Genomic DNA, 19,275 nt, shown 5'->3' with positions numbered 1-19,275 from the left:
CCGATCGTCCGGCACTCCCCAGTGAGATGAACCCAGTACCTCAGTTGAAAATGCCGAAATCACCGGTCTTCTGTGTCGCTGGCGCTGGGAGTTGAAGACTGGAGCTGCTCCTATTCGGCCATCTTGCTCCGCCCTTGTTATGCTTTATATGCATTATATCATTAAAGTTTCTTTCCATTGAAAGTCATGTATTTGCAAGGTGACTGATGAAGTTTACCAGTTAAATATATTATGATAAGATAAAGAAAAGCTAACTGTTTTGAAAGGTACTTTCATCTTTTATGTTGACCTGTTAACAGATTATTACCCAACTTGGTCAGATAGTTTCAGAGTAGCTCATTCTCTAAGTATCGCTAAATGTATCAAATCAGCATACTTCAGAATCAACTTTACTGATGTTTCTTTCAACAATAAACTCTCGATTGTAATTTCCTGAATTTTCTCCTCTTGATTGTGGAATAGCTAATCTTTGGAGTTTTTTATTCATATTATCATTTTATTATGTAGGACAACAAATTGAAATACAGAAATGGAAGCAATATAATATAGTTTTATTTAACTAATCTATAATATTCAGATTGTAAAAATGATATAATGCTAACTTTCTGCATTATTTCTGGCTTGTTTGAAATTACTTGTTTTATTTATTCATTTTATATACTTTATAGTATAACTGTCATTAGAAAAAACTTTGCCTAAGTAATAATGAGTGTTAAAACAGATATTATAACACAATATTATCTATCACAACAGGTTATAGATAATATTTAAAATATGTATTAGAGTCATACATCTATAGAGAGAGAGATGTGGGCATGTGTATGTGTGAATAAAGCACTGTTAAAAAATACTCGAATTCTGGAAAAAAATGAAAACAATTTAGAGTAAACAGAATTTGATGGAGCACCGTAGTTGCCTCAATCATATTCAGATTGAAAAATAGTATAGCCTGGTATAACACTATGGGCTTTGGAATCATAAGTATGACTGTGACTGTGCTACATGTGTGACCTCGGACATGTTAACATCTCTGAACTCAGATTCCTCAAGTATAATGCAAGGTTTTAAATATAATAATACAGTGACCTTGATCCACTAGTACTAGGCAGTTGATTTTCTCACACAACTCCTCTAAACCTACAGCACTGAATCCAGATTATCTGGATCCCAGAAGCCTACTTATCCCCCCTCAGGCAGTATGCTTTATCATGCTTATCCTACAGGAAGATGGAACAATAGGGAGAGACAGCATACCTCTAGGGAATGAATAAAGACACCACATATCAATTAGGGGGTCTGAGCTCCAGCCTGCCTCTACCTGGGGACAAAACCCAGACTGGGAATCTGAAAGCCTTCTTCTCTTGATCCTGTGAAGCCTATTGTTTCTTTTAAGAGGAATAAGTTCAAGAGATCTATTGTACAACAGGGACAATAGTTAATAACAATATATTATATTCTTGAAAAATACTGAGAGTAGATTTTAAGAGTTCTTAGCACACAAAAATAAGGTTTATGAAGCTCACTCTTTTAATCCACACTATGTGATATTGTATAATTTGTCTGGAGCACTGTTGTATGAGATGTGGTGACCCTGAAAGGAACCACTTTGAATGCTAAGTACCTAACACAGCGGCTGGCACATAATAAGTGCTTCATACATGCTAGTTTTCTCACTGCCATTTCCTTCTCTACCCTTTGAATAAATGAAGACAGCTTACGGGAGATAATTTAAAACTAAGTTTGTTTTCATTCTTGTTTCTTTGAAGAAAATATGTAAAACAATTTTCTGCTAATTTGAGATGAGCAAGCTGCGTTGCTATCTTCTAAAAATAGAAAGAGATTATCTATGGCTAATAAAAGACAAATAGGCTATTATTATTTTTGCATAAGGAACACAAAGTGTACATTAAGAACCTGACAGTGTAACTGTTCCATATAACTCTGCCATGGTCAGGTCTACATACTTGGGCTCTGTTGCTAGAACATAGTCAAAGTCTTAGTGGAAGTATAGCACTATTTTTGGTAGCCATTGGAAAAAAAAAAGTTTTGCATTTCTCACATTGAAATTGAAACATTAATTGGGAAAAATTTTTCATGTGTTTCATTTTGTTTTTAGTTCTTTTCAGCTAAACTTTCATTTTAGGTCCAGGGGCACATGGGTAAACTTGTGCTAAAACTCATGCTAAAAATGAGCATCCATGTACCTACCACCAAGCTTAAGATATGCAATAATACCGATGGATTTGTAAAGCCATATGCATTCCAAATACCAAGTGTTCCTTTTCCCAGTCTCCAAAGATCCTCTATTTTTTTTTTATTATTATACTTTAAGTTCTAGGGTACATGTGCACAATGTGCAGGTTTGTTGCATATGTATACATGTGCCATGTTGGTGTGCCGCACCCATTAACTTGTCATTTACATTAGGTATATCTCCTAATGCTATCCCTCCCCCTTCTTCCCAACCCCACAACAGGCCCCAGTGTGTGATGTTCCCCTTCCTGTGTCCAAGTGTTCTCATTGTTCAATTCCCACCTATGAGTTAGAACATGCGATGTTTGGTTTTCTGTTCTTGCGATAGTTTGCTGAGAATGATGGTTTCCAACTGCATCCATGTCCCTACAAAGGACATGAACTCATCTTTTTTTATTAGCTTTCCTCTTGCATGCCCTTGTCATTTTGCTATATGAGCAGAAGGCGGCTGTTTACCTCATACACTTCCCTCCACTCTTTACCCCGAGTACAGAGCCCTGATTTTATTTGAGCTAGATACTCAAATCAGCTAAATTACTCATCTAGCTTCATCTGAAGACAGTGGTGGTTGGTTTCTTTGTGTTTTTGTTTGTTTGTTTGTTTGTTTTCTTGGAGATAGAGTCTCACTCTGTAACCCAGGCTAGAGTGTAGTGGTGCGATTCAGGCTCACTGCAACCTCTGCCTCCCAGGTTCAAGTGATTCTCCTGCCTCAGCCTCCCGAGTAGCTGGAATTACAGGCACGTGCCACCATGCCCAGTTAATTTTGTATTTTTAGTAGAGACAGTGTTTCACCATGTTAGCCAGGCTGATCTCCAGCTTCCGACCTCAGGTGATCCACCAGCCTTGCCCTCCCAAAGTGCTGGGATTACAGGCATGAGCCACCAGGCCCGGCTGGCAATGGTGGCTTGTGAGATGAAAGATCTAAGAGAAAACCATTGGGTAGGATTCTTAGGAGAACCCCTTTTCTATTTTTTTAACTTCTTCTTCTCCTTATTCCTATCTGGAAAGTGTTTTTGATGGCTGATCTTCAACATTCATTTTTTGAACTTGCATATAAATGATGATGTTAAGTATGAACCAGCATAAAAAAATAATTTTAGTGAAATCTCTCTACTATTCCTGGATTAACAATCTCTGGGCTATAATTGAAAAGTAAGATTCTAAATTATTTGAGTTAATATAAAATTTCTATTAGTTTAACACAAATCCTAGCTGATGTTTTCATTACCTTTATCCACACATACACACAGAGAATGGAATGACAGAAAGCAGAGATTTCAAAAGGGTAAGAAAGTGAGAGGGCATGAATAATAAAAAAATTACTTTATGGGCACAATGTACATTATTTGGGAGATGGATACCCTAAAAGACCTGACTCGACCACTACATGCGATCTTTGCATGTAAGAAACTTGCACTTTTACCCTATAAATTTATACAAAATAAAAAATAATTTTCATCGGTTTTCATACATTTGTAAATGAAATCATATTGTAAAGAGACTTTTTGTGATTCACTTAGTTACTCCACATTGATATTTTGAGATGTATGTAGTACCCTAATTTCCACTACTATGTGAGATTACCTTTAGTTTTTGAACAATTTACTTACCTATTGTATTGTTGATGAAGATTTGGGTTGTGTTAACATTTATTATTGTTAACAGTGTCGCTAGGAACAATCATATATATCTGCTGCATCAGATAAGAGAGATTTTATATATTAATATTCTATGACTGGAATTCCTAGATTACTGGATGCTTGCATTTTCAAATATATTTCGTAAGAAAAAATCATTATTCTTACATATGCTTACTGATTTAAAGCGTGGCTACGTGTGAAAGAAAATCATATCTCACTAACACTTTGAATTATCTTTTTTTCATTTTTAACAATTGAATGGGAGTGAAAGTTTATCTCGTGTTATTTTGTTTATCTCAATTTCTAGTTAAATTATTTTTATCATATATTTTTATAACATTGTGCTTCTTGTATGAAATAACAATCATGTTTTTGTCCATTATCCTATTGAATCTGTTATTTTTATTACTTTAAAATAGTTACTTTAAAAATACCCATCTTAGGAGAGTTGGGAATTGTAAATATATCTTTGTAATGTTCATATTTATTATTTTCAATATTAATGTAGTTGAACAAATAAATCTTCTACTTTATGGCTTTTGGGTTTATTTTATGTCTTGTTTAGAAATTACCTTCCAACCACAATTAGGTGGTTTAAGTCTTTAATCAATGTGGAATTGAATTCATGCAAGATGTCAGGAAGGGACCAAATTTCTTTTGTAAATGTATAAGTAATCAATTTTCCCAGCACCATATCTTTGTACTCTTCAGTACTCCTCACTGGTCTGAAATGCTGCTTATTTCATTAATAAATTTTTAAAATAAGTTGCATCTAATTTCCAGTGTGCTAGGTGCTTTATTTTTTGTGCAAATACTTTGTATCAGAATTCTAAATCTATGCTCAATGCTGAGATTTACCTATGATTTTCTTTTCTTTCTTTTCTTTCTTTTTTTTTTTTTTTAATCAACTCTGCCATTTTCTGTTCAAGGTTTCACTACCCGGACAAAATGAACTGTGAAGTTGCTTTTCTTTGTTAATTCTAATGGAGAAAGTGAAAACGTTTTGCTTGATTGAATATGCCTGTGCTTTGAATACTTGCTAAAGGTTATATTAAAATTTCTGTATTATTATTGATGATGCAAGTGGTGTTTACATTTCTGAAATTCATTAGAATGACCCCATGAAGATCATTCCTAAATAAAATTGGAATGTAAATACAGTTTATTATTATGCCCATTTCTCTTCTCAAGTTAGCTTAATCTTCACCTTTGGTATTACTCCCTACTCTGAAATATGTGGCTCCAATCAGTTTCTTCCTGCTGTTTCTTCATCTGCCACAGAGCTGCCTACTGTGGTATTTAATCCGAGTCTGCCTTTCTTACAAGTGCTTCAGCTATTTTTACATGGTTTTCTTACATGCTTCGGCTATATTCCGGCTTCATTATAAGTGACTTACTCTATGTAAGTTCTGCAAAAGCAACTATTATTGTTTTGTGGGCATCTATTTTGGTATATGTGAAAGATAAAAGATACATCATGAAAAAAGGAAGAGTCAGTTCTATCCATTATATTGGAAAGATCCTATTTCCTTTTATAAATAATATAGTACCTGTATTAATAATTTAATTGATAAGTGGCTGAAAATTGCTTATAGTGGTATCATTTCCAGAAAGCATACATGAATTTTAACTGTCAACATTAAAGCATTAGATCTGGCATTTAGACATTGAGTTAAGTCAGTGAGAATGTATTTGAGGACTCAAAAGTCCTGTCAGTCCTCAAATGGCAACATGTAGCAAGCTGTCCGATACATGCATCAGGAATTTCCTACATAGGCAGCAAGTTAGCTAGTAAAGGAAACTTTAGTTTCTAATTTAAAACTACTTTAAAGGTGTATAGCAATTAAATACTAAAGTTACTTTGTTTTTTGGTTAAGGATTTTAGATGACATTTTTACCTATGATAGCTATTTTGATTAATAAAGGAACTGTGAATGCCATTTTGGGAAGCCTGTTGTTTCCCTTTTTGACTTAAAGATAAGCAACAGATGTGTAAAACGTAGGCATAGATTTTTATCTACTGCACAAAATAGAATTCTCTTACAAAAAGTTGTGTTTGCATAATTGTCATTTTAGTCACCATTGTGTTTCCTACTTGATGACAAGAAGCACTGAATTAAACAGGGTAGAGAGAATATTGTAGAGACTATGGAGTCACACCAGCTGGATTCCATAGTGGCTAAGGAGTCACACCACCTGAATCTGCACTTATTGTGCCAACAAGTGACCATATCTCATCCTGCCTCCCTTTACTGATCTGTAAATGTGTAATTATTTATAGTGGTACTGTGCGAATGTTAACCTCGAAAACACTTAAAAGCTGTGCATATGATATTCAAGTATTTTCTTATGTTAATTATGTGATTTTTACTACCATAGGCTATTACTAATTTTATTGATACTAGAAAAATTACGTGTATGGCTATATCTATTTAGAGGACTGTAAGATGATCATATACATACTTGAATTATAAAATAATGAAATGTTTAAAGCTAGTTTCATGTATGCATTTATGGCCCTTCTGGTTTTCCTAGTAATTAAGAGCTCATGCTTCCAAATCAGACTACCTGTGCTTGAGTCTTAGCTATTCCATTGACTAGAAACATAGTCTAATGTTAGATGGAAGTTCCTCATTTGTAAAATGATGTTAAGGATAGCACCAACCTCACTGGATTGCTGATGGGATTATCCAAATGAATGCATATAAAGTATCTAGGGCAACATCTAGCACACAGCTAGTGCTCAACACTCAATATTTGACAACATTTTAATATCATTTTAAAAGTTCTAAAGAAGAATTGTAAACTTATTAGCCAGAATACGGCCATATGCAGGCATTTCAAATATAATATTTTATTATGAGTTGAAGTTAATAATATGTTAGAATTCTGCAGACAAGGTAATAGAAAATCTGCCTTGTCAATCTCAATGGCTTAACATAATAAATTTTAATACTAATCATTACATAGTTAATGAGACTGGAAGTTATGGTAGAGGGTCTTTATGAAATCACTAAGGGGTACAGTTTCTTTCAATCTGGAATTACCACCATCTTTTACATTCCCCTCCAAGACTATACCGGAAAGGAAAGGCCTAGGGCAGGATTCTTTATGGAACATATTTATAAATGAGACCTAGAGCTAGTTTACTTTTTTCTCGCAATTTGTTGCCAGAACTAGATGCAGCTGGACTTAGGAAACATGTTCTTTCTATGTACTTAGGAGGAAAATGAAATAAATACTATGTGTTCATCATATTTCACACTATTATAAATATTACAATGGTATTACAAACTTCATATAATTTTTCTACAAGTCATGCTTACCATCTAATGCTGCTGAAGCATGTGAGGGCAGCTCTATAAAAACAATACAAAACCTGGATCAATAAAAGGTGATCATGAATAGGTTGATGCAAATGATGAATCATTAAATTATTTTAACAGTATGGTATTTCTTATAGCTGATTGTAACTTAAACCAGTAATAACTTATTTCTGAAGCTTGGTTCCTGAAAATAACATTACATATTATAATTCTGTAAAAATGTTAACAGAGAATGTGCTAGTAGGCATCATTCATTCTATACATTTTTAAGAGTTCTGGCAAGTGATCACTCCGTAAAGTAATTATTTCAGCAAATGTATTGCCAAATACAACATTTTTCTTCTTTTAAGCATATCATATTCAAAATATAATGACTGAAAAATTCATGGCTGAGTCTTTTTTTTTATTTTATTTTTTATTATTATTATACTTTAAGTTCTAGGGTACATGTGCATAACATGCAGGTTTGTTACATATGTATACTTGTGCCATGTTGCTGTGCTGCACCCATCAACTCGTCAGCACCCATCAACTCATCATTTACATCAGGTATAACTCCCAATGCAATCCCTCCCCCCTCCCCCCTCCCCATGATAGGCCCCGGTGTGTGATGTTCCCCTTCCTGAGTCCAAGTGATCTCATTGTTCAGTTCCCACCTATGAGTGAGAACATGCGGTGTTTGTTTCTGTTCTTGTGATAGTTTGCTAAGAATGATGGTTTCCAGCTGCATCCACGTCCCTACAAAGGACACAAACTCATCCTTTTTTATGGCTGCATAGTATTCCATGGTGTATATATGCCACATTTTCTTAATCCAATCTGTCACTGATGGACATTTGGGTTGATTCCAAGTCTTTGCTATTGTGAATAGTGCATGGCTGAGTCTTTATAGTGTTTCTATTCTCAGAAATGATCAGTACTTGCCTTATAAAGCTAAGTGTTGCAACACTTATTTCTCTATCTGATAATAATTTTATCAGATTGCAATATTTGTTATAATATTATAATTTATTTGCATATAGAGTGAGCCATATTGTAATTGCATTATATCATAAAGTGTTTTAGAAATAACTTTGAGTCTCTTCTTGCCCAATTTTCTTTAACGTTTATTTTCAGGTATTTTAACAGCTTTATTGAGGTATGATTTAAAGATAACATTCACACACAGTTATTTACAATTGAATAAATTTTAGTTATTTACAACTTAAATAAGTTTATAGAGTTGCACAACCACCATGGTCTAATTTAAATATTTCCATTGAACCTGCTGAAAGCCAATCCTCACATCCATCCCCATCCCCAGGTAACTATAGATATGATTTCTATATATGTAAATATGTTCTGAACATTTTATGTAAATGAAGACATATAATACATAGTATTTTGTGTCTTGCTTCCTTCATAAAGACTTTTAAGTCAATTCATCTTCCAGATATATAATGTATTCCTTATGATTTATTTAGAGTATTCCATTATGTGGACATATCACATTTCTTTATCCGTTCACCAGTTGGGTTTCTACTTTTTAGCTATTATGAACAATGCTTCTATAAACATTGGCATATTAAGTTTTGAGTGGAGAGTGTATCTAGCATTTTAATTCTCTTGGATAGATTTTTAGGACAAAAATTGCTGGTCATATGATAAGCTTATGTTTAGCTTGTTAAGAAATAGATGGACTTTTGCAAAGAGGTTGTACTACTTTTATTTGCACCAGCAATTTAAGAGGGCTCAAGTTTCTTGAAATCCTTATAATACTTGGCATTGGCTATCTTTTATATCATGGTCCTTCTGGTTATCATATAATAAGATATTATTGTGATTTTAATTTTAATTTCCTTATTGACTAATGATGTCGTAAACATTTTATAATGCTTAATAACAATTTGTATGTCTTTCTTGATGAAAAGCTTATTTAAGTCTTTTGTCTATTTTTTGAATTGGATTGTTTCCTTATTATTTTTGAGTTGCAAGATTTATTTATGTATTCTGGATGAAAATTCTCCAGTAGATATATGATTTGCAAAAATATTATTCTATTTTAGCTTATTCTTTATTGTTTCTGAAGGCAATTTTAATATATGCATGTTTATACCTCTCTGAATAATATAAGTATTTTGCTTTTGAAGAAAGAGTTCAATGTCTATTTTGTCACACTTTTTCCTCTGTATATATGTACAAGGATAAAACCTGTGATCTAGTTAGATACATCTATCTTTATTTTCCTTATGTGTATTTGAGTTTTACATTAAAATCTAGCTTTCCATGTCTTGTCATGGTTTCTAAACTTCCTTAAAATTTTATTAAATACAGAAGTGATGGTGGCAGAGGGACAAGAAATAACAGTCCTATGTTCAGGACCATCTCAGAGATCTTGTTTCTAATAAATCCAACTTATGACTCTTGTGCTATTCCACATATACTATTTATATTTTCTGTCATATCAATCCAGAAAATAATTTCATGCCTTTTATAATTTCCACAAGACAAATAGCTTAAACCGTAAATAATATGGCTTGGCCGTGTCCCCACCCATATCTCATTTTGAATTGTAGCTTCCACAATTCCCATGTGTTGTGGGAGGGACCTGGTGGGGAATCACTGAATCACGTGGGCAGTATTCCCCATCCTGTTTTCATGATAGTAAATAAGCTTCACAAAATCTGATGGTTATATAAGGGGTTTCTCCTTTCACTTGGTTCTCATTCGCTCTTTCCTGCCACCATGTAAGATGTGCCTTTCACCTTCTGCCATGATTGAGCCACATGAAACTGTGAGTCCATTAAACTTATTTTTTCTTTACAAAGTACCCATTTTTGAGTATGTCTTTATCAGCAGCATGAAAACAGACTAATACAATAAATTGGAACCAGGAGTAGGGTGCTGCTGTAAAGATACCTGAAAATGTGGAAGCGACTTTGGAACTGGGTAAAAGGCAGAGTTTGGAACAGTTTGGAGGGCTCAGAAGAAGACGCAAAAATGTGGGAAAGTTTGGAACTTCCTAGAGACTTGTTCAATGGCTTTCTCCTAAGTTCTGATAATGATATGGACAAGGAAATCCAAACTGAGGTGGTCTCAGATGGAGATGAGGAATCTCGTTGGAACTGGAATGAAGGTGATTCTTGCTATGTTTTAGCAGAGACTGGCAGCATTTTGCTCCTGTTCTAGAGATTTGTGGAGCTTTGAACTTGATGTAGATGATTAGGGTATCTGGCAGAAGAAGCTTCTAAGCAGCAAAGCAGTCAAGATGTGACTTGGGTGCTGTTAAAAATCATTCAGTTTTGAAAGGGAAACAGCATAAAAGTTCAGAAGATTTGCAGCTTGATGATGCGATAGATAAAAAAACATTTTATGAGGAGAAATTCAAGTTGGCTGCAGTAATTTGGTTAAGTTTAATTAACCAATTAAACTTAAACAAATGTTAATTGCCAAAACAATGGGGAAAATGTTTCCAGGGCATGTCAGAGACTTTCAGGGCAGCCCCTTCCATCACAAGCCCAGGGGTCAAAGAGGAAAAAATAGTTTTGTGGGCTGGGCCCAGGACCTCCTGCTGTATGCAGCCTAGGGACTTGGTGCCTTGTGTCCCAGCTGCTTCAATGTGGCTAAAGGGGCCAGTGTGCAGCTCAGGTCATGGCTCCAGAGGGTGCAAGCCCCAAGCCTTGTCACCTTCCACGTGGTGCTGAGCCTGCAAGTGCACAGAAGTCAAGAATTAAGGTTTCAGAATCTCTGCCTGGATTTCAAAGGATGTATAAAAAATCCTGGATGCCTAGGCAGACATTTGCTGTAGGTGCAGGGCCCTCGTGGAGAGCCTCTGCTAGGGAAGTGTGGAATGGAAATGTGGAGTTGAAGCCGTTACACAGTGTCCTCTCTGGGGCACTGACTAGTGTAGCTGTGAGAAGAGGGCCACCGTTCTCCAGACCCTAGAATGATAGATCCACTGTCAGCTTTCACCCTGTGCTAGAAAAGCCGCACTCAACATCAGTCCATGAGAGCAGCCAGGTGGGAGGATGTACCTGCAGCCTGCACCTGCAGCCTGCAGCAAAGCCACAGGGCCAGAGCTGCCCAAGACCACAGGAACCCACCTCTTGCATCAGTGTGACCTGAATGTGAGACATGGACTCAAAGGAGATCATTTTGGAGCTTTAAGATTTGACTGCCTTTCTGGATTTTGGAATTACATGGCGTCTGTAGCCCCTTTGTTTTGTCCAGTTTCCCCCATTTGGAATGAGTGTGTTTAATTAATGCCTGTAGCCCCATTGTATCTAGGAAATAACAAACTTGCTTTTGATTTTATCCACTCATTGGCAGAAGGAACTTGCCTTGTCTCTGATGAGACTTTGAACTATGGACTTTAGAGTTAATGCTGAAATGAGTTAAGACTTTGTGGGACTTTTGGGAAGGCATGACTGGTTTTGAAATGTGAGGACATGAGATTTGGGAGTGGCCAGGGTGGAATGATAAGTTTTGAGTGTGTATCAACCCAAATCTCATCTCGAATTTTACTCCGGTAATTCCCACATGTTGTGGGAGGAAACTGGTGGAAGATAATTGAATCATGGGGATGATTTCCCCTATACTGTTCTCATGGAAGTGAATAAGTCTCCCAGTATCAGATGGTATTCTAAGTAGTTTCGCTTATTGCCTGGCCCTCATTCTCTTTGTCTGCTACAGTGTAAGATGTGACTTTGCTCCTCCTTGCCTTCCTCCATGATTGTGAGGCCTCCCCAGCCACGTGGAACTGTGAGATCATCAAATCCTTTTTTTCTTGACAAATTACCTAGTTCTGGGTATGTCTTTATCAGCAGTGTGAAAATGAACTAATACACTGCATAAGACCCTATGAATTTTAAACTTATCAGGTTGTTTTTTCCTCACATCCATGACATTAAATTCAAATTTAACATTGTCCATCTGTGTTCTTTAAAGTCCATGAAATATTAATCTGCTTGGGAATTCTTCTAGAATATCTGTACTGCATACTCTTGCATTTATACTAATGTCTTCTGTTATTTCTTATCTCCTTCAAAGAATACTATTTTTAACCTTTTAAGAAGAAGAGCATCTTAACTGTCCTTTATGTTTCAGATTTATATACTGTCACATTTTTGCTAAGGGTCTTTCTTTCTACTTTAACAATCTTAAGATATTTCCCAAGCAACCTCTATGAAGAACTCTTCAGGTAATTATTAAAAGAATAAAACTCAGGCTTCCAATTCTGGACAAGATGGAGTATCCCATACCTTCCAGGTCCTTCCTCTTACAAACGAATACTCCAGACATAGCAAAGCAAACAAGCTTATGAACACTGTGTATAGTGAAATGAAGTAAATGGATAGGTTGGTAAATTTAGAACTTGAGGAACAACGTGGTAGTGAGTCTTCTGTATATCTTTATTACATGCCGTATAACTCAGTCAGAGTGCTGCAGAAACCTCCAACTGGGAACTGCCATCGGGTGCAGCTGAAATAGATCCAAGAGAACAGTGTTCTCCCTAGCTAAAAGTCCACAAAAGTGTGTCCTAACAACTCAAAAATCTTTCTTAGCAATGTTTACTCTAACTCCAGCCAAACACTAATGGAAAAGGAAAATGGATACACATTTATACACCTCATCTTCTCACTCTCACCTTCAACCGCAGTAGTTTCAGGTAGAAATACTCTGATTCCTCTACCTAGTAAGAGTTGATAAGGCCATGAAAAGACCTATATTTTAGCCAGTTCCTCTCCCACACACACAGAAGGCAATGACACTACAAATTTCCCATTCGGTGTTGTTGGTATAGAGCTGATCTTCAGTTATCTCCTAGACAGAGGTAGTCAATTCTCCGATTCTCCAGCTAGTGGAGTCCAGGAGCAAACTGAGCCTCCTTCCTTATACAGAAGCAACAAGACTTATGAAGGTGGCACTATGTAGGACAAATGAAAACGCTATGAATCAGTAATTTAAAAACCTACCAAGGAGAAAACAGCCCTGGACCAGACAGAGTCACAGCTGAATTCTACCAGAGGCAAAAAGAAAAGCCAGTCACAATCCTACTAATACTATTCCAAAAATTCAAGGAGGAACCTAAAAACCCCATAGTCTCTGCTAAAAGACTACTAGATGCAAAACAAATTTAGCAATGTCTCAGGATATAAAATCAATATATAAAAGTCAGTAGGATTTCTATATCCCAAAAACATCTAAGCTGAGAGTCAAGTCAAGAATGCAAACCCATTAGCAATTGCCACAAAAAGAAAAAGAAAACTAAAAATACAGCTAACCAGGGAGGTAAAAGATTGCTGTAATGAAAATTACAAAACACTGCTGAAAGAAATCAAATGATGCAAACAAATTGGAAAATATTCCATGCTCATGGATAGAAAGAATCAATATTGTTAAAATGGCCATACTGCCCAAAGCAACATACAGATTCAGTGTTGTTCCTATCAAACTATCAAGCACAGGAATTAGAGACCAACCTGAACAATACAGCAAAACCCCATCACTACAAAATATACAGAAATTAGCCAGGTATCCTTGGGAGCCTGACTCAGGAGGATGACTTGAGCCCAGCAGGTGAAGCTACAGTGAACCATGTTCATGCCACTGCACTACAGCCTGGATAGCAGAGTGAGACCCTGTCTCAACAACAACCACAACAACAACCAATAACCCTTTTCCCAGAAATAGAAAAAAAAATCTAAAATGTATTTGGAACCAAAAAAAGAGACTGAACAGCCAAAGCAGTCCTAGATAAAAGCAACAAAGTTGGAGGCATCACACTACCTGACTTCAAACTATACTACAAAGGTACAATATGTGTGCAAAAACAGATGCATAGACCAATGAAACAGGTTAAAGAACCCAGAAATAAAGCTGCATACCTACAACCATCTGGTCTTTGACACAGCTGACAAAAACAAGTAATGATGAAAGGACTCCTTATTCACTAAAGGCGGCTGTAATAACAGGCTAGCCATATATGGAAGATTAAAATTGAACCCCTACATTTAACCATATATAAAAATCTACTCTAGATGGATTAAAGACTTAAATGTAAAACCTAAAAGTGTAATGATCTTAGGAGGAAATCTAGAAGATACCTTTATGGACACCAGCCTAGACAAAGACTTCATAAAAAATACTCCAAAAGCAATTGCAACAAAACTAAAAATTGAATATTAGGACCTAATTAAAATAAAGAGCTTCTGCACAGCAAAATAAACTATCAACAGAGTAAATGAACAATCTAAAGAATGGGAGAAAACATTTGCAAATGTTTCTTTGTTGACTTATCCATCTGACAAAGTCTTAATATCCAGAATCTGTAAGGAACTCAAGTAAGTCAACAAAAAAACACAAGCAACCCCATTGAAATGGCTAATGGGCAAAGGAACTGAACAGACCCTTCTTGGAAGAAGACATACAGGCTGCCAACAAGCATTTGAAAAAATACTCTATCACTAATCATTAGGGAATGCAAATCAAAATCACAATGAGAAACAATCTCATGCCAGTCAGAATGGCTATTATTAAAAAGTCAAAAAATGACAAAGGTTATTTTTTGGTGATTTGCTGGTGAGGTTACAGAGAAAAGGGAATGCGCATACACTGCTGGAGGCATTGCAAGTTAGTTCAGCCATTGTGGAAAGCAGTCTGGAGATTTCTCAAAGAACTTAAAATAGAATTACCATTTGACCCAGCAATCCCATTACTGGGTATATACCCAAGGAAATATAAATCTTACTAACATAAAGACAAATGCATATGTTTATTGCAGCCCTATTCACAATAGCAATGACATGGAATCAACCTAAATGTCCATGAACGGTGGGCTGGATAAAGAAAATGTGGTACATACACCATGGAATACTACACAGCTATTTTAAAATAAAGGAGATCAGGGCCTTTGCAGCAACATGAATGGAGCTAGAGGCCATAATCCTAAACAAATTGGAGCAGGAACAGAAAATCAAATACTACACGTTCTCACAGGAGAGAGCTAAAGATTGAGGAAACATGGACACAAAAAGGGAATAACAGACACTGGGACCTAACTGAGAGTGGAGAATGAGACGAGATTAAGGATTGAAAAACTACATATCGGGTATTATAATGATTATCTAGGTGTCAGTATTATCTGTGTACCAAAGCCCCATGACATGCAATTTACCCATGTAACAAACCTACACATGTATCCCTTGAATAAAAAATAAAAGTTGGAAAAAAAGAAGAAAAATTTAAAAATACAAAAATAAAGCTGCTATTATGAAAATGATCTAACAAGCAATTACAAATGCTTTTGAAACAAATTAAGAAATGAAAAATCTCAACAGTGAATTAGAAGTTTAAAAAAATTCAACTGAAAATTATAAAGCTGAAATATGTGATAATAATAACAAAACTCACTTGATAAACTCAATAGTGGAGTGAAAGTGATAGGAGATAAATTCAGTGAACTCAAGTCCTGAACAATAAAACTTACCTGTTCTGAACAACAAAGAGGAAATAAACAAAAAACAAACAAAGGCCCTTGGACCAATGGGACAATAACAAATGAATTAACATTAATATCATTGGAATCCCAACGAAGAGTAAAGCAGACCAAAATAGTCCTTAAAGAAAATTTGGCAAATTTGGCAAAAGTGAAAAGCCTTCAGAATTAAGAAGCAGAACACACCTCATATATAACAAACTAAAAAAAAAAAAAATTATTCCAGGACACATCATAATTAAAACTCAGAGAAATAAGCCCCTAAAAAACAAAAACAAAAATACAAATAAAAATACCTTGAAAGCAGCCAAATAGAAATGGCACATGACTTATATGACTTACAATACCTCATCAAAAACAATGGGGCAAGAATATAAGTTCAATTAGCCAAAGATTTTATTTATTTATTTATTTATTTATTTGTCTTTAATGCCTCCAGAGTCCATTCAGTGCTTAGCAACATTTGGTCCTTAGTAGAAAAAATTTCACTGAATCAGCAATCTATTGAAAGTGAATTAACTCTAGAAGAGCTGATGATATTTCATCAGATTTTACAGAAGATTACCTGTGCATTTTCGCACAGGAAAAATCCAAATTCTTCCCTAAGATTTTCATAGTTACCTCTAAATGGGGAACTTTCATATAAAATAATAAATTCAGTTTATGGATTATCACACTTTTAATGAAAAACCATTTTTGTTCATCCTACATTAATCCAGATTTGAAAGTAGAATCCTGCTATGAAAAATAATAAAAAGGAACACTAAGACCTGACTAAATATAATATTAATTAACAAAATTAACTAAAAATAACAGAGGATGCATCAGTTTGATTTATTTTACTGTAGATTTGACTGGTGCTGGAGGAATTTTAACCACTGAAATGCAAAATAACTTCAAAATAAACACTAGACTCCCCTTTTCCTAACTACCTTAATCAGCATAACCTATATTCAGTGATATAAATTAACATACCTGCCCATCTCATGCTACGCTTAGAGTTCTCATCTTACTCATGATTTTTCAAGTAAAAATTTTTTCACTTTCTCAATGTGAACAACAAAGCTACCACTTGCATTCTTTTGTCATGCCTCCAAGAGAAACTATTTTAAGATTTTTCACCTTCTACCCTCAATATTAATCAATTTATCTCTGAAAAATAATAGTGCCTTCCTAATAAAATTTCTGTCCCAAGGTGCTAAGATAATACACATTAATTCTATCTATCTATCTATCTATCTATCTATCTATCTATCTATCTATCATCATCTATCTTTATTCCTGTGTTTATGAGTCTAAACATATATATGCCATTCTATTTGCCTTTTGTCCTTCTATTTCTCTGTGTGTGTGTCTCTCTAACTGATTCTCTGCAGCTATATTATCTGTATATCTCTGTCTGTCCATATGTCTTTCTATTTGTTTACTTTTTTTGTCTATCTCTGCCTGTTTATCTACACCTTCACATCTGTGTAAAGACAGAGTGCTATATATATAAATATATATTTGTCATTTGTCAGGTGTATGTGTATGTGTCTAAGTCTGCCTTTCTGTCTATCATCTAATCTGTCTCTGTTTGTTTGTCTATTATACATTTTCTTGTTTATCCACCTGTCTTTATCTGCCTATTCTTCTATCAGGTTATTTAACCATATATCTATCAGTGGAATCACTGAACCAAAATAGGTATAAATATGTCACTTTTAAAATTAGCTATACAATGTTCCTTTTCATTAATTTTACAAAATGTAGTTAACTGTCCTATTGTTTATGGACATTTAAGTTGTTTTTCAAACATCTGAAATAATCTTACTTTGGAAATCATAGAATTTCACTCTGAAGACTTAATGCTAAGAAAGTTTAAAAATTCACAGAAATAATTTTTATACAATGGACTGTTCAACTCTTTCAGTTATTTCATTCCTAGAAAATAACATATTCAAAGGTTTTGTTCACATTTTTGAACTGATTTAAAACATTATTTTTAGACAAGTTTCATTGAAAATTAAATGATATCAAGTTACTTGAGAGAAGCAAGTATATTTTACATACTGAAATATTATTAATGGATATATGTGAATTAATTATCTGCCTAAGATCTATAACAATGACATTAAAACTTCAGTTTTAATGTAGAGGAGAATAGGCATAGGTCAAGCAAAATGGTGCAGTGAACAAAATGTTATTTGCAAAATGTTAACTCTAATTATTTGCCAGTATTTTTAGTTTATTCAAAGCTACTATTTAAACATCTAAATCATAGAGCAGTGAAAAATTCTCCAAAAAATGTAATTTTAATCACCTCATATTTTCAGTGCTAAGATGAAGAAATATGAGTTTGATAGCAATTCAATTAGGCAAATTAGTAACACATCAAATGACCTTCACTAGAAAGTGATAATTAAAGAATGAATGCCATCTTCTAGGAAGGATTTTAGTTCTGTGTAAAGGGTTTCCTCTTTTCTCTGACCTATTCTACAATTTTAGATTAATGACATGAATAAAGACATATCAATGTACTTTTAAAAGGTGCTAATGATAAAAATTTATGACGAAATTAGGATGAAATTTAGATTTACTCTATGGAATAAATTTTACAAAATTTTATTTAATACCAATGCATGTAAAAAATCTGAATATTTATTTACAATTGTAAGTTCAAAATTGTCAAAGATGTCTGAAAAAGATCAGCTCTGAAAATCATATATTCAACACTTCATTAATTTATTCTCTAATTGTATTTATGATGTGCTAAATATTGATAGAACAATAAATTAATATGTTTACTAGAATTATTAATGGGGATTGTGGGTTAATTAGTAGTCTAATTACAAATAATTAATAGTATACCGATGAGATAATGTGCTCTAAGTAGATCTTCAAAATTCTATGATATGTTGATATCATTTCAAGTGTTATGTAAATTCAGGTAAACAAACAAAAAAGGTAACCTTCTTAAATTCCAGGAACTTATAACGGGATTAGTTAAGAGGACCCAGGGGTTTTAACCTTGTGCCTTGGGGGCCATTAAAAAAAACTGGAGTGTTTAGCTCAAAGAAATTAATGTCTCTAACATAGGAAAACGCTCTCCAAAAATTTAATTTATAAAAATTTGAAAAATAGAAAAGGTGGATAGATTTGTTTTTAAGAAAATAATGGTCAATATGAAGAATTCATCAAACAGTGCTACTGTTTCCATAAAAAGAACTAAAGGTCATTTTTTTCCTTTGAAACAAAATTGGCTTCCATTGCAAAATATAAAAAAAAATTTTGTTGTTGTTTTTATACGACAAATGACATGTAACCTCAATTGGCTTCTTTGACAGTTAAAGAATAAAATTTCAGATTCTAGTTTGTTCAAGCTCCCAATCAGGACACAGTAAGTATGTTAAGTACTGATGGCGATTGAATTTTTAAAAAACAGCATGTTGTTTTTAAATAAAATATTTTAAAAAATGAGTTAAAGTCAAAGTTGGTCTTTTGCCAGAAACACATGCTCAATTAGATTTTCTTGAAAGACCATTTCCCTAAGAGCAACAATACTGTTGAATTAATATATATTTAAAATTTTAATTTTATA

General features: G+C 34.3%; 1 long non-coding RNA gene across 1 annotated transcript in view; it reads right to left on the bottom strand.

Annotated features, from left to right (window-relative positions):
• LOC112629461 overlaps positions 1–7,272 on the bottom strand; it is an 88,093-nt gene extending 80,821 nt beyond the window's left edge. Inside the window, exon 1 of the long non-coding RNA XR_003120600.1 lies at positions 7,220–7,272. This is a non-coding gene — a long non-coding RNA (uncharacterized LOC112629461). The remainder of the gene's footprint in view (positions 1–7,219) is intronic.
• Between the last annotated feature and the right edge of the window lie 12,003 nt (positions 7,273–19,275).

This window comes from Theropithecus gelada, chromosome 7b (assembly GCF_003255815.1).
Source record: "Theropithecus gelada isolate Dixy chromosome 7b, Tgel_1.0, whole genome shotgun sequence".
In the NCBI taxonomy this organism is placed as follows: domain Eukaryota; kingdom Metazoa; phylum Chordata; class Mammalia; order Primates; family Cercopithecidae; genus Theropithecus; species Theropithecus gelada.
Note: the sequence above shows the minus strand (reverse complement) of the source record. Positions and strands in the feature narration are given on the sequence as shown.